Raw genomic sequence first — 15,639 nt, forward strand, 5'->3', positions numbered from 1 at the left:
CTCAGTAGTTGTGGCTCACGGGCCCAGTTGCTCCGTGGCATGTGGGATCTTTCCAGACCAGGGCTCGAACCCGTGTCCCCTGCATTGGCAGGCAGATTCTCAACCACTGCGCCACCAGGGAAGCCCTCACCTTTATTTTTTAAAAAAATATTCAATAATAATATAATAATAACATCTTAGTTAATAAACCAATTTAAATCAACCTTATAATTTATTCTGCCAAACTCAATTTATTATTTTTATTTTTCCTCTTCTCCATGAACATGCACAATGGAAAATATATATAGTTTATTTAAATTTCGTTTGGACAATTTGAGGTTATATCAACACAAGAGAGTATATTCAAACCACCTAATTTAATTTTCTTAATCCAACATTTCCAAAAACAACATTTTGTAGCTGTGTTTGAAAAAGTTTTCTTCATTTTTTTTTCTGTATTCTGTTGTTACAGCTTTGCATTGTTCAAAGTCACTGCAGATTCCTAAATAGTCATAATAGTCATAATATGCTGATAAAGATACAGTCATGGAGTCCTTCTGTTGTTACAGCTTTGCATTGTTCAAAGTCACTGCAGATTCCTAAATAGTCGTAATATGCTGATAAAGATACAGTCATGGAGTCCTTCCTTTCAAGAATAGGTTGACCAGATTGAGGTCGTGGTGATGTACAGCAAACCTTTTCAGGATGGACCAATATGAACATTTATTGTATTATCTTAAATATAAATAAAGAGATTAGTCAAGTTTATAAGTGAACTATCTCAAGATTCACTTTTTAGAAAACTAAAGTGATCATTACTATATTATCAACTTTGCTGGAGAATTGGAGAAATACCAGTAAAGCCTAGAACTTTATTTTCAAAATTTTCAGAACTGATACCAATGTCTGAAATTCTAGGTTCTGTCCTTTGAGAGTAACAGTCTTCTAAGCACCCTTTTCTCTTAATTTGAATGTCTTTAGTAAATAAGTTCCTATGGGTCTGGTTTTACACAACCAGTAACATTTGCTAATGGTTTTTATTTATTTTCTGGTTGCTTCATAAAACATATCACATCTCACCAATTTGACTTTTAGTTGTTTCTAAGTAAAGTCCATATCTTCTTTCATAGTCTTCATGTTTCCAGTAGGACATAGACAGTCAGGATTCTGGACCCATATCTGTTTTTATCTTTACTGATTCTGTTATCCTGAGCTAGTCATGATATTGCTCTGGCTTGAGAGGCCTCATTGCTATAATGCAGGTAATACTTCCTGATGACCTATCTTACAGTTGTTTTTTTTTTTTAATTAATTGAATGAGGCAATGTATGTGAAACTATAAAGTCCCATGAAACTCTGTGGTGTCCATAGTGTGCTGCTGTGCACATTTAATAAGTGCTCAACATAGCTATGCCTGCCTCACGAAGGGGATATATGTTAATGCTTAATTTGAACTTTAATTCCACCAACAGGGGCTGTTAAAAAAATTCTCCCACTAACTAGTTATGTGACCTTAGATAAGTCCTTTCCCTTCTCAGTTACATTTATAAAATGGAGCTGAAAAAATTCAATTATACTTCAGTTATCAATGTAAATACTAAATTATGTGATGGCATGCATTCATTTTTATATATCAGTATACAATTACAGAATATTAAGTTACATTTTTCAGCATTTTATCATGAAAATTTTTAAAAATATAGCAAATGCTGTACACATACCATCTACTTAATATTTTACTGTACTTCTTTTATCACATGTGTATCTTTCATCAATCCATGAAGACTTCATTCTAATAAAATATAAAATTTTAGATCTGGTAATACCTTAAATATTATATAATGCAGCCTCTTCCTTTTATGGATTCTGGAACTAAAAGCCATAGGGTAGAAGTAACCTGCAAACTATAAGCTGTTCATAGTTGAAAACTACTTTTTGGGAATGACTTTGTTGTTTTTTTAAACAGATGTTCAAGCTTCAGCCACATGACCAAAAATCATTATAAGTAAAAACAAGCAGAAAGGGTTATTTTTTTCCCCATATCTACACTACATATTGGATTTTCTATATGGAGAGCTGTATGTAAAAGATCAAAACACATTCCTGCATCCCACCAAGCATTTTCTACGAGTGCATCTCGATTTCAGTGACAATCTCCTTCTCCTAACCCTTCCCATCATGTAGTTAAGCATTAGCATGTGAAAAATTGAATCTGTCAGAAAAGTAAAAATAATTATGCCCACCTTGGTCTTTTCTACTTAATAATTTGGGCCATGGATTGGTAACCTTTGTTTTGCCTACTGTGCAGTCATAAATTACTTTTATAGATCAAGAGAATTTGAACTTTCAAAACTGCTGTTTTAGCTTAAAATATTATGATTTAGATATTCTATTTATATAAGAGGAAACTAGTGACAACTATACTAAGCAATTTGTTTTATTCTTTGTTCAAAATTTTGCCTTAGCATATGGTTTCTTATTTCAAAATAGTAGTATACAGAGAAGAGCTTGGCTATGTATGTAGGCACCAGGCATTTAAATAATCATAAAAGAAATAATCCAGGACTTTCATGGTAATGTAAATGGCCTACAATCTCATCAAATTACCACTCTGATCACTTAATGTATGTGGATTTCAAGAGACTCATTCAGAATCTTTAAATCACATTCAATTCTGCATTATGATATTTGGAAAGTTAAATAATCATGTTGTTTTCCCTTACACTAAAAAAGGCTAATATACTTTCAAACATCAATTTCAAGGTGACATGACATAAATATTCTAGATTACTCTTGTTTTTTCCAGGTTGTTGACCTAAGAAGAAACAGAAATCCATATAAACGTGAAAAGAATGTCTACCTTTAAACTGCTATACTTCGTTTATTATTTAATAATTTAAAATTTGGTAGTGTTCCAAAACCAGACAAAGATGTCACAAAGAAAGAAAACTACAGGCCAATATCACTGATGAACATAGATGCAAAAATCCTCGACAAAATACTAGCAAACAGAATCCAACAGCACATTAAAAGGATCTTACACCATGATCAAGTGGGGTTTATCCCAGGAATGCAAGGATTCTTCAATATACACAAACCAATCAATGTGATAAACCATATTAACAAATTGAAGGAGAAAAACCATATGATCATCTCAATAGATGCAGAAAAAGCTTTTGACAAAATTCGACACCCATTTATGATAAAAAAAAACCTCCAGAAAGTAGGCATAGAGGGAACTTACCTCAACATAATAAAGGCCATATTTGACAAACCCACAGCCAACATCATTCTCAATGGTGAAAAACTGAAACCATTTCCTCTAAGATCAGGAACAAGACAAGGTTGTCCACTCCCACCACTATTATTCAACATAGTTTTGGAAGTTTTAGCCACAGCAATCAGAGAAGAAAAAGAAATAAAAGGAATCCAAATTGGAAAAGAAGTAAAGCTGTCACAGTTTGCAGACGACTTGATACTATACATAGAGAATCCTAAAGATGCTACCAGAAGACTACAGAGCTAATCAATGAATTTGGTAGAGTAGCAGGATACAAAACTAATGTACAGAAATCTCTTGCATTCCTATGCACTAAATATGAAAAATCTGAAAGAGAAATTAAGGAAACACTCCCATTTACCACTGCAACAAAAAGAATAAAATACCTAGGAATAAACCTACCTAAGGAGACAAAAGACCTGTATGCAGAAAACTATAAGACACGATGAAAGAAATTAAAGATGATACCAACAGATGGAGAGATATACCATGTCCTTGGATTGGAAGAATCAACATTGTGAAAATGACTATACAACCCAAAGCAATCTACAGATTCAGTGCAATCCCTATGAAACTACCAATGGCATTTTTCACAGAACCAGAACAAAAAATTTCACAATTTGTATGGAAACACAAAAGACCCTGAATAGCCAAAGCAATCTTGAGAAAGAAAAACGGAGCTGGAGGAATTAGGCTCCCAGACTTCAGACTATACTACAAAGCTACAGTAATCAAGACTGTATGGTACTGGCACAAAAACAGAAGTTTAGATCAATGGAACAGGATAGAAAACCCAGAGATAAACCCACGCACCTATGATCACCTTATTTTTGGTAAAGGAGGCAAGAATATACAGTGGAGAAAAGACAGCCTCTTCAGTAAATGGTGCTGGGAAAACTGGACAGCTACATGTAAAAAAATGAAATTAGAACACTCCCTGACACCATACACAAAAATAAACTCAAAATGGATTAAAGACCTAAATGTAAGGCCAGACACTATAAAACTCTTAGAGGAAAACACAGGCAGAACACTCTATGACATAAATCTCTGCAAGATCCTTTTTGCCCCATCTCCTAGAGAAATGGAAATACAAAAATAAACAAATGGGGCCTAATGAAACTTAAAAGCTTTTGCACAGCAAAAAACAAAAAAAGACAACTCTCAGAATGGGAGAAAATATTTGCAAATGAAGCAACTGACAAAGGATTAATCTCCAAAATTTACAAGCAGGTCATGCAGCTCAATATCAAAAAACAACTGAATCCAAAACTGGGCAGAAGACCTAAATAGACATTTCTCCAAAGAACATCTACAGATTGCCAAGAAACACATGAAAGGCTGCTCAACATCACTCATATTAGAGAAATGCAAATCAAAACCTCAATGAGGTGTTACCTCATACCAGTCAGAATGGCCATCATCAAAAAAATCTACAAACAATAAACACTGGAGAGGGTGTGGAGAAAAGGGAACTCTCTTGCACTGTTGGTGGGAATGTAAATTGATACAGCCACTATGGAGAACAGTATGGAGATTCCTTAAAAAACTAAAAATAGAACTGCCATATGACCCAGCAATCCCCCTACTGGGCATATACCCTGAGAAAACCATAATTCAAAAAGAGTCATGTACCACAATGTTTATTGCAGCTCTATTTACAATAGCCAGTACATGGAAGCAACCTAAGTGTCTTTATGTCCATATGAATGGATAAAGAAGATGTGGCACATATATACAGTGGAATATTACTCAGCCATAAAAAAGTATGAAATTGAGTGATTTGTAGTGAGGTGGATGGACCTAGAGTCTGTCATACAGAGTGAAGTAAGTCAGAAGGAGAAAAACAAATACCGTATGCTAACACATACATATGGAATCTAAAAAAAAAAAAAAAAATGGTTCTGAAGAACCTAGGAGCAGGACAGGAATAAAGATGCAGATGTAGAGAATGGACTTGAGGATACGGGGAGGGGGAAGGGTAAGCTGGGATGAAGTGAGAGAGTGGCATGGACATATATACACTACCAAATGTAAAATAAATAGCTAGTGGGAAGCAGCCGCATAGCACAGGGAGATCAGCTTGGTGCTTTGTGACCACCTAGAGGGGTGGGATAGGGAGGGTGGGAGGGAGACGCAAGAGGGAGGAGATAGGGGGATATATGTATATGTATAGCTGATTCACTTTGTTATAAAGCAGAAACTGACACACCATTGTAAAGCAATTATCCTCCAATAAAGAAGTTAAAAAAAAAAGGGAAAGGTAAATAACAACAACAAAATATGGTAGTGTTTTAATTTAGTTTTTTTTTAACCATTGCAGGCTGTAATATTTAATACCTGGTTCAGTGCTATGGAGTACAGCTCCTTCATATAAAACAACTTTATATAATAGATACATAGTCATTCTTACACATGCACTTACTGTTCCAATTAAAATGTCTTAAGTATAAAGGATTTACTTGAAATTTCTTTGCTTTTATATTTTCTCATCCGATAAATGTGATAAAACAATTTGTCAGGATACTTTATAATTCTTCAAAATAGCAAAAATCATCTTTCTCATAAGATCCCAAATATTCCCACAAAGTAAGCAAATGCTGTGTATTACTGATTTCATTTTGCTGTTGGGGAAATCAAGGCATTAGCATAGGTCAAGTAGTACTTGACCATAGGCTTAAAATTACTTATGAAATGCATAGAAAATCATTTGAGAGCCTGATTTTCCAACATTCAGAGTATTGTTCCATTATGTTTCAACACATTCATTATAAAGCTAACCAATTCCATGTGTTTTGGAAGCACCATTCAGGAAAAGCAGCACAATCTTTGATGACAAGAGAAAATCTGTATTTCTCCTTAGGCCGTAGCATTGTGTTTATCTTAAAAAAAAAAAAAGCAAGAGATAAATGATTATTGAGTCACCAAATGTGAAGCAATGAATGAATAACAGAAGGAAAGAACAAATGAGTGAAAAGACAATCTGAGTATATCCATATTCAGAGCACTCAGACATGGATTCAGAAGGGATGCATTGTTTTGAATCTGTAACAGTTTTTTTTCCATTCTTTTTATTGTATTTACATTAATGGTGACCATGCTTGAAAGAGAAAGAGCAATACTGACAGTCCTTTACGTCATACTCTCTGGTCCTGCTTATGGGAAATCCTCTACTGTGACCATAGCAGGGTCTGAAAGGAAATGAGTGATGGAAAGAAAAAAAATAAGAAAGAAATTCTTCCAGGTGCCAACTGAATCCCATTTCTAACCTTGTCATCTGAAAGCTGGATAATCTGTATTTCTTCAGGCACCACATCCTTCAGTAGGGTTAATGATGAGAAATGACATGGAGAAAATAAAGTTTCCAAAAACAGTACCTTGGCTTAGTTATCTGAAAAAAAAAAAAAAAACAAAAACCCGTGTCAGAACCCTGCCACTCCAAAATAACGTTAAGAACTTTCTAAGACTGGAGCAGCATTTAGGGAAGGAAAACCCTCTAACTTCCATTATAGGTCGATTTCCTTGTTTGTTACCACATAGTGGTTTTCTTCTTCTGACTTTGTGATGGCAGACATCTGGGCACAGGCCAATAAAAGCATCTATGACTAAGATCTTGCAACACAATTTCCGTGGGAAATAATATTTATTCATGTAGAACTTGCTTATTCTGTTTGGTTCCGTGCAATGGAAACAAAAACATTACTGTTAATTAACCTGCTTGCAATTCTACTCTGGTCCACAGTTCTAAGAAATATATCTCAGAAGTCTTTGAATACAGTAGCTATTAATCAGCCTTAAGCTTTCATATTTATCCTAATTCAAAGCACTCATTTCACAAAATAGTTTGTGCCTGCCCCACACCACTGATGATCAACTTAACTTTCCAATTGTCTTTCAAGTTTGCTTGCTTTTTCAATGTATTATAGTACATCACCTTTGGAAGTTTGACAGAATGCTGTTTATTTGTCTCATGCTGGGGTGCCTTAGTCTCCTGTTGGTTTATGTGATGTCATTGGCAGAGTGCATGCTGGGATGTCATCAGATGGAAAAAGGGGGATCTAGACTTAACTGAGAGAATCTGAAAGCAAAACATATGAGCTAACCTTCCCTCTTACAGCCTTTATCTGGGACAGTCAGCATGAAATTAAGTTATGACCTATATAGTTTGTACTGTACCTCAGGATGCAAACTTTGATCAAATATTTTTCTTCTGTGTAATGAAGACTAGCTTTTTGCAAGGAGTTTTACCTACCTTTTAGAAAGTCAGACAGTTTTCCCCACATTTTAGAAAAAATACTTCTAGTAGCTATGTGACATCTATTTATGTGCCACACAGATTATTTGAGAGAAATAAAAGACTTCTCCTTTTCATCTTTTTTTCCTCTTCCCTCAATAAATTCAGCTCCTTACAAAACAGTTGCTCTTTATGTTACTATTTTTAGTATTCAAGTGAAGAAAAGAGAATATACAGTGTTCCTTAAGTGGCCATAATGAATTAGAACATTTAAAATGCTAGGTTGAGTGAGATTTGTGTTTCAGTATTTAGACTGTTACAATGAAGCTAGAGCTGTCCCAGTAGGAAGGGGCAGGGTACCTCCTGGAGAGGTCCACTTGCTCAGTGGAGGAATGTATTCCTTCTCCCACTTAGATCCCTGACTTCAATAAAGTTATAGTGGTTTTTGCTCATTTGTTTGTTTGCTTGCTTGCTTTAGAGTTTGGGAGGGATCCCGGAGTCCAATTACTCCAATTCTCTCACAATACACGCGGCAAAATTGAACTCTAGAAAGCAAGATTGCTCAGGATCTCACAGGTGCTGACTGTCCTCTATTTTACCATCAGTTGATTCTTATAAAACTCTGAGTCATAGGTGCTCTGTGAGTGTAGGAGAGATGGTTTATTTAAATGTTTGACCAAAATGACCTTTCTTCTAATGCGTAAAGGCCATCCAGTAATTAAGCACAGCCAGAGAATGTTAAACCCCCAACCAGTGGAACAAAGGCTCTTTGCTTCGGAGCTACGTAATGATGACCTCTGTTGTCCCTGAAGTTCCTGTGTCTAATAGGGTGCTGCTGTGATCACAGCCCACGTTGGGAATAATAATTCTGGTGAGTCTAATTCTAAATGTCCAGGGGACCCATGGGGACCTGGAAATGGAAAAGCAATAGGAATATGTAAGGTGCCTGGTGGAGGTTTATCTCATCAATATCGGAGAAATTTGTGCAATTCCCAGAACAATTCTGGTTTGATAGAAATGTTTCTCAATACTTTAAGCCCTGCCTGCTCTCTTTTAAATACATAGAATTCTTACCTTTTTCTTCTTTTCTAAGTATGTATCCAGTAGGACACATACTCCCACTTTCCCAATGGTTATGACTCACCGATATAGGTACTCCAACATCTATCTCCTCAAATCACTTCTGGTCAGGAATATTTTTATGAGGGTTTACTTCTATAATTGATATTCAAATACTATTATTTTTAAAAATATAATACTTAACATGATTTTTCAAAGTACTCTTAAGCCTAGATTCCAGTTAACCCCAGGCTTGCACTGATGGTTAAGAATTCACAAGTTTGAATTTGTATCATCTTCAGAAACCTCGGTTTCTTCTTATTCACTTGTGATTTGTTGGGAAAGGTGAGATGGGTTCCCAACTTCTGGGTAAGTTTAAGAAGTATGCTGCATTACCCATGCTACTGAGCTATTCACAGGCTTATTGTTAAAATACTCATCTGGGCAAATAGATGTGAAAACAGAAACTCCTGTTAAGTCAGGTGAAAGAAACTTGCCAAAGATGATAAGTTTTTTTTTCCTTTTGCCTCCTTCCTGCATAATCATCCATTCCCACAAACTCGCAGTTCCGCAGAGTTCTTTTACTAGAATAATCCAGCCCTTCCCAGAGTGTGCTGCATTTAACACATTAATATTGTTCCCAGGAAAAAGGATTCCATGATTAACTAAATAATAACAACAAAGAGCTTGATAAACAACTGAATCTCGATAAAATAAGCAGGTTTATTTACTTCAGGTTTTCTCCATAGGTTTAGTCAGTTTTTCTTTGTTGCAACTCTGCCTGGGGTGACTATGAGGAGACGGATAATCCATGCAAAATTTGTCTAATTTAATTGAGCACAGAGCAGTTTTTAAAAACTATATCTTATAGGTGCAGTATTTTGTAGAATAATTTTGAAAAAACCTTGACCAACCCCTTCCGAACCCTACATCCTATTTAATTTCTTCTATGAACGCCTTATGTGTGTGCTATTTAATTTTTTTCTCTTCATATTCAGTAGATTCTCCTAAGTGTGACTATCTGGCACTCATTTTTATATACCTCTGGAATAATATGTAGTGATTGATGGTTCAGAATTCTAAATGGTGTAGAAGAACAAGATATATCCACAGTTGACCATCTCTCAAGCAGCTTTATAATAAATCTTAAAAGTCAGATAGTGTAGTTCTTCTAATTTTATTCTTCATTTTCTAGATTCTCTGGCTATTCCAGGTCTTTTGCATTTCCATATCTATTTTAAAATTAATTCATCAGTTTCTACCAAAAAACTCTTCTGAAGGTAACAAAAAAGTTATGATGAGGATTTCATTGAATTTATAGATCAAGTACAATAAAATTGGCATGTTAATAATATTTCTAGTCCATGAACATCATACTTCTCTCCATTTGTTTCTTACATTTTTTCTTTGCAATATTTTATAGCTCCCATTGAGAGAACTTGCATATGCTTTGTTATCATTATTCCGAAGTATTATATGAAATTGACCTATTGTAAATATATTTTTAAAATTTTTATTTTCTAAATATTTGCTGCTAGTATGTATCAGTATAATGTATTTTTACTTATTAACCTTATACCCTGTGAATATACTAAATTTATTAATTAGTTTTTAAAGCTATTCTATAAATTCCTTAGAATTTTCTGCATAAACAATCATGCCGTCTGCAAGTAGAGTTTCTATTTCTTCCTCTGTCATCTTTGTGTCTTCAGCTTATTTATTTAGTTATTACAGTGGTTAGCATACTTAGTTAAATGTTGAATAAAAACGGTGAAAGTGTTCATTTTTTTCCTCATTCCCAAGCTTACAGGAAATTTGTGCAATAATTCACTACTGAGTGAAAGGTTACCTGGAGGTTTTTTACATATGCTTTTTATCAAATTTAGGAAACTCCCTCTTATTCCTACTTTACAGAGAGTTTTTAACATGATTGGGAATTGACTTTTGTCAAATTTTTAATATATTTATTGAAATAATCATATGATTCTTTATTCTGATAATGTGAATTATACTGATTAATTTTGAATGTTCAGTCAATCCAGTGTTTCTGAAGTAAATTCTACTTGGTCATGATGTATCATCATAAATGGATTCTATTTGCTAATATTTCATTCAGGGCTAAATTCCTGAGGGTTATTGGCCTATAATTTTCTTTCCTTGTAATGTCTTTTTCAAGTTTTGGTAATTAATTTCTTTTTCACAAAAGCAGTTGAGAAATAATCGATATTTTTCAGTTGTTTGAGATAGTTTAAGATCGGTACTCATTTAATGTTCGATAGACTTCACCAGTGAAAGTATCAGGCCCTCTGTGATGTACATGCATACGTGTGTGTGTGTGTGTGTGTGTGTGTGTGTGTGTGTGTGTAGATTTCATTACGTTCCTAAAATTACTTTATAATTATTTAATATTTAAAAGTTATAATTGTTACATTATAATTATTTACAATTATTTTATAATTACATATAAATTATAATTACTTACAATATCTGTAAGGATCTGTAGTGCAAAATCCCTCTTTCATACCTGGTGTTGGTAATTCATTCCCTCTTCTTTTTACTTCTTGAACAATCTGCTAGGAATTTGTCACTTTTGTTGATTTTTTTAAAGCACCACTTTTGTCTTTGTTAGTTTTATCCTTGTTCTCTTTTAAATTTATTGAATTCTGCTCTTACATACATTACTTAGGATTTACTTTGCTCTTCTTTTTCTAGCTACTTAAGATGACCCTTATGCCATGGATTTTTAGCTTTTCTTCTTTTCTGTTAAAAGAGTGTCAACCTATGAATTTTCTTCTAAACGTGTTTAACTGCATCCTATAAAGTTTGATATGTTGTATTTTCCATGCCATTTAATTAAAAATGGTTCTAATTACTTTGTGATTTTGTCTTTGTGAATTATTGAGAATTGTGCTGTTTAATTCCTAAATATTTGAGATTTGCTAGGTATCTTTTTGTTATTGATTTTAGTTTAATTTCATTGATGTCAGAAAACATACTTTCTGTGATTTCAGTTGTTTTGATAACATCCAGGCTTGTTTTACGGTCCAGTATATGATCTGTCTCAGTGAATGGAAAGTCTAGGCTGTTCCTCTAGTTCAGATCATCTTTGTCTTTATTGATTTTTCTTTGATTTAATTATTCTATCAACTGCTGAGAAACTGGTGCACACACCTTTAATTCATTGACTAAGAGAAAATAAGTCTTCATTTCTGTGCTTAAATATATCAATAGTTTGCCTTTCTAGATTTTATAGTATAGCATCAAAAATGGAAAGATGTTAAGAACAGTCATTAATTTATTTGTTCACTTAAAAATGTATATCAAAATATATTGTGCATTTTTTTTTTTTACTCGGAGGTACTTTGTGGTATTTATTGAGCACTCGGACTATTTTAGGCAACATTTTATATTATAGTGATGAAAAGAAAAAGATGAAAGTTGCAATGATACTAACCTTTCAATAAACATCTTGCATTGTGCGTGGTTCACCACTTTATCTGTCATCTATCTGTGTATATCTATCTATCTATCTATATCTGTACACTATTCTGTATGTACTCTACCTTCCTCATACTCACAACTCTCGAGGTAGGTATTATTTTCACCCAAACTTTAGACGAGAAAACTGACATAAAGAAGCTCATAAAAACTAGATGAAGACCACAGGACTAGAAGTTGCAGTACTGAGATTTAAACCTCAAAATCTGTAATTTTGATAAGTTTGATGAATCTAAATTTATAATTTATCTCATAAAACTGAGATATCTATTTTAAATCTCTGATCTTAACTCTAATAGAGGCCTTTTCACATGGGTTTGTCACAAGATCTTTTCTATGTTACGCTGCTTAGAAGTGAAAATTACTCTTTAATGTGCAAAGGAATTAAAGGGAAATATAAGGCATCCTGGACTGTTTTTAAACAAAGTGATGAAAGCACTTGTATCCACCTTTTTTACTAACTATGTTATATGGAATTTATGTGATTATGTTTCATAAAGATGAATTGTATCATAATACGACATAGTTAAGTTCATAATAATGAAATCTTTTATAATAGGTTCTGTGTTGTGTGTGCATGTGTGTGTGTGTGTGTGTGTGTGTGTGTGAGAGAGAGAGAGAGAGAGAAAGAGGGAGGAGAGGGGAGAGAACAGGCCTTGGAAATTCCACTACAGGTGAATAAAATTCCTAAATTTGATTTTTTAATATTCCCGTTATATTCTGTTATAGCAATTCATATAGGTTGTTTTGCTGAGCTCATAGGTCATATGCTAAGTACATAATGTACCTAGTATATATCTAGGTTCCATTTTTTATAAAACTAAGGAAGCTGCTATTGAAAACAGATCTTTGTAATAAAATATATAAACTTTAAGTAGTTAATTTTTAAACTTACCTAAACATAACCAAGAAAAAGAACTGGTTTAGTGACAGATACAGGGAAAGCCAGTTAGTTATTAAATCTCTCTTATTCCCCCACATAATATATCTGATCTTAACTAGAGGAAAATATATAAATCTTAAAAAAAGATTCTCCACTTAACATTTCCTTTGCGATTAGGAAAGGGAGTGTAGTTAAAACAGTATAATCATTTGAAATGGGGAATTCTGTAACGCATTGTTCCATGTTAAGGACATAAAACTGGCTAAAAATTTTATGGCAAATAAGTATTTAAAACCTAGCAAAATTTATGGGAACATAAATTATAATTCAATTTTTGTCTAGTCCTAATTTATTTCTTTGAAATACATTAAAGAAAATGACTTTTAAGAGTAGTTACTCTTCTACTCTTCCAAAAAATAATTCAAAAACAAAATGAGAACCAATTTCAGAAACTTTAAGATACATTAAATGAGTTTCTGATTAGTTGCTAATAATAAAAGTTAACCAAGAGCAACCATTTACAGTTTCTAGATTCTGTTCGAGATCTTATAAACCCAAAACTAGAATAGAACTTGGGTGGTATGGACCAAAATCACATTCAGTTCTAAAAGGCAATTATAATAGAAAATCATAAACTTTTCTGACTTTTTAATTTCCTTCCTGGTGAATTTATGTATCTTCCATGAAATATGTCCATAGTTGAAAGAACTCATCCTAGGGATTTCAAAGAGTTGTCACAAGTATTGATTACTTTAAAAGTATTGTTACTGTGAGATGACTGAAGCCTTTCGCTCTGAAAGAATTCCTGAATGGGACTAAGAAAGTGGTTTGTTCAATAATTCCATGGAGGGGAATTCCCTAGCGGTCCAGTGGTTAGGACTCTGCGCTTTCACTGCCGAGGGCCTGGGTTCAATCCCTGGTCAGGGAATTAAGACCCTGCAAGTCGCTCAGCGCAGCCAAAAATAATAATAGTAATAATTCCATGGAGAAATTTGTGCTTTGGAAGGAAGTTGGGAGCATTCAGGGCTTGTTAGATTTGGGGTACACCATTCCTGGCAATTTAGGTCGTAAAATTTGTTAGGTGTTATTAGAGAGCCTATGCCATTCCTTAGATGTTTAACTTATTCTCAAAAGATAATTTTAAATATTAGTGTAACTGTTCTCCAGTGATTTTTAAGCTGTGTAAATCAACTCTATAAAAACAGTTGTTTTATGGTTTGTGCCAGTGATGGCTTTACTGCATCCCATCTGCAAATTCACCCTTCAGTACCAGCCCCATGATAACTACTGGACTCAAGTATTTCTCCCACACAGTGACCGCTATGTAAAGCTTGGTCAGAAGAGGGCGCAGTAGGGACACGGTAGGAGGGAGAGGGCTTTTTCTCCCTGGTTCCAGTGGGCTTTATTTTGCTCTTTCCTGTTCCTGCTACATGTTTAGTCAGTAGGGCATGTGAGTGGAGACATCAGGTTGTGCACTGCCCCAGCTCTGAACCCAGAGGGGACTCCCTCAGTGACTTCACAACCTGGGCCGGAGCTTGAGATGACCTTGCCTTGGGCCTTCCCAATGCAGATTCCACATACTCCAGACTCCTGCCTGCATCAGTACAGTGACTCCCAGTGAGAAACTGCCCACCAACCTTGAGAGCTGTATCAGCCAGGCTCACTCACCTGCTTTCCAGAGGTTTGTTTTCTGTGTCTCTCCCAGAGTAGATATCACATACTCCTGGTCTTACACTCACAATAGCACCCCGACTCCCTTTCCATCCCTGCCCATGAGACTTAGCTTGCTTACACCCTGGAAGTTTTCTCCTTGCTTAGACAGTGACCATGAACTGGCCCTGGCCTGGGAAAAACCAGTCAATTTCTCTGCCATACGGTGGACAGAAATCACACCTTCTCCAATGAGATCTGAACCTCTGCCTTGGGAAAGGGCTTCACTTCAAACTTTGTCCTTTCTTGAGTACTTTCACATCCCTAGGGAGCCCTTCAGAGTTCTCTTTACATCTTTGTACTAACCCTTCTATCATAGTTCAGTAATTCTTAATATTAAACTTCCTCTTTTTAAATTACTGAGTGATATATATATTTTTAAATACATTTATTTATTTTATTTATTTATATTTGGCTGTGTTGGGTGTTCATTGCTGCACACCGGCTTTCTCTAGTTGCAGCGAGTGGGGGCTACTCTTCATTGCGGTGCACAGGCTTCTCATTGCTGTGGCTTCTCTTGTTGCGGAGCACGGGCTCTAGGCACATGGGCTTCAGTAGTTGTGGCACGTGGGCTCAGTAGTTGTGGCTCGCGGGCTCTAGAGCGCAGGCTCAGTAGTTGTGGCACACGGGCTTAGTTGCTCTGCAGTATGTGGGATCTTCCTGGACCAGGGCTCGAACCCATGTCCCCTTCATTGGCAGGCCGATTCTTAACCACGGCGCCACCAGGAAAGTCCCTAAATTACTGTGTGATATATCTCTCCTGATTGGACCCTGACTAATAAATGGTCTAAAAGATATCTAGCCCTTATTCCCTAGAGAGGCAACATACCATAATGGATATATCTCCTATTTTCCCATCCACAATTCACATACTAGATGTATCACTTGCCAGTAGAATCACCTCTCATAGCCTCTCATAGCCTCATCCTTACAACCCACAATGATGTGAAGACCCAATAATTTCATACATGTAGAATGCTAGTACGGTGATTGTTA

The 15,639-nt window shown here is 35.1% G+C and overlaps 1 long non-coding RNA gene across 1 annotated transcript in view; it reads left to right on the forward strand.

The window, feature by feature from the left end:
• The window catches only part of LOC309637984, a 75,032-nt gene that overhangs the window by 12,018 nt on the left and 47,375 nt on the right, over positions 1–15,639 (forward strand). The window lies entirely within an intron of this gene.

The sequence above is a fragment of the Balaenoptera physalus genome (assembly GCF_965194825.1).
Source record: "Balaenoptera physalus genome assembly, chromosome: 11".
NCBI lineage: Eukaryota > Metazoa > Chordata > Mammalia > Artiodactyla > Balaenopteridae > Balaenoptera > Balaenoptera physalus.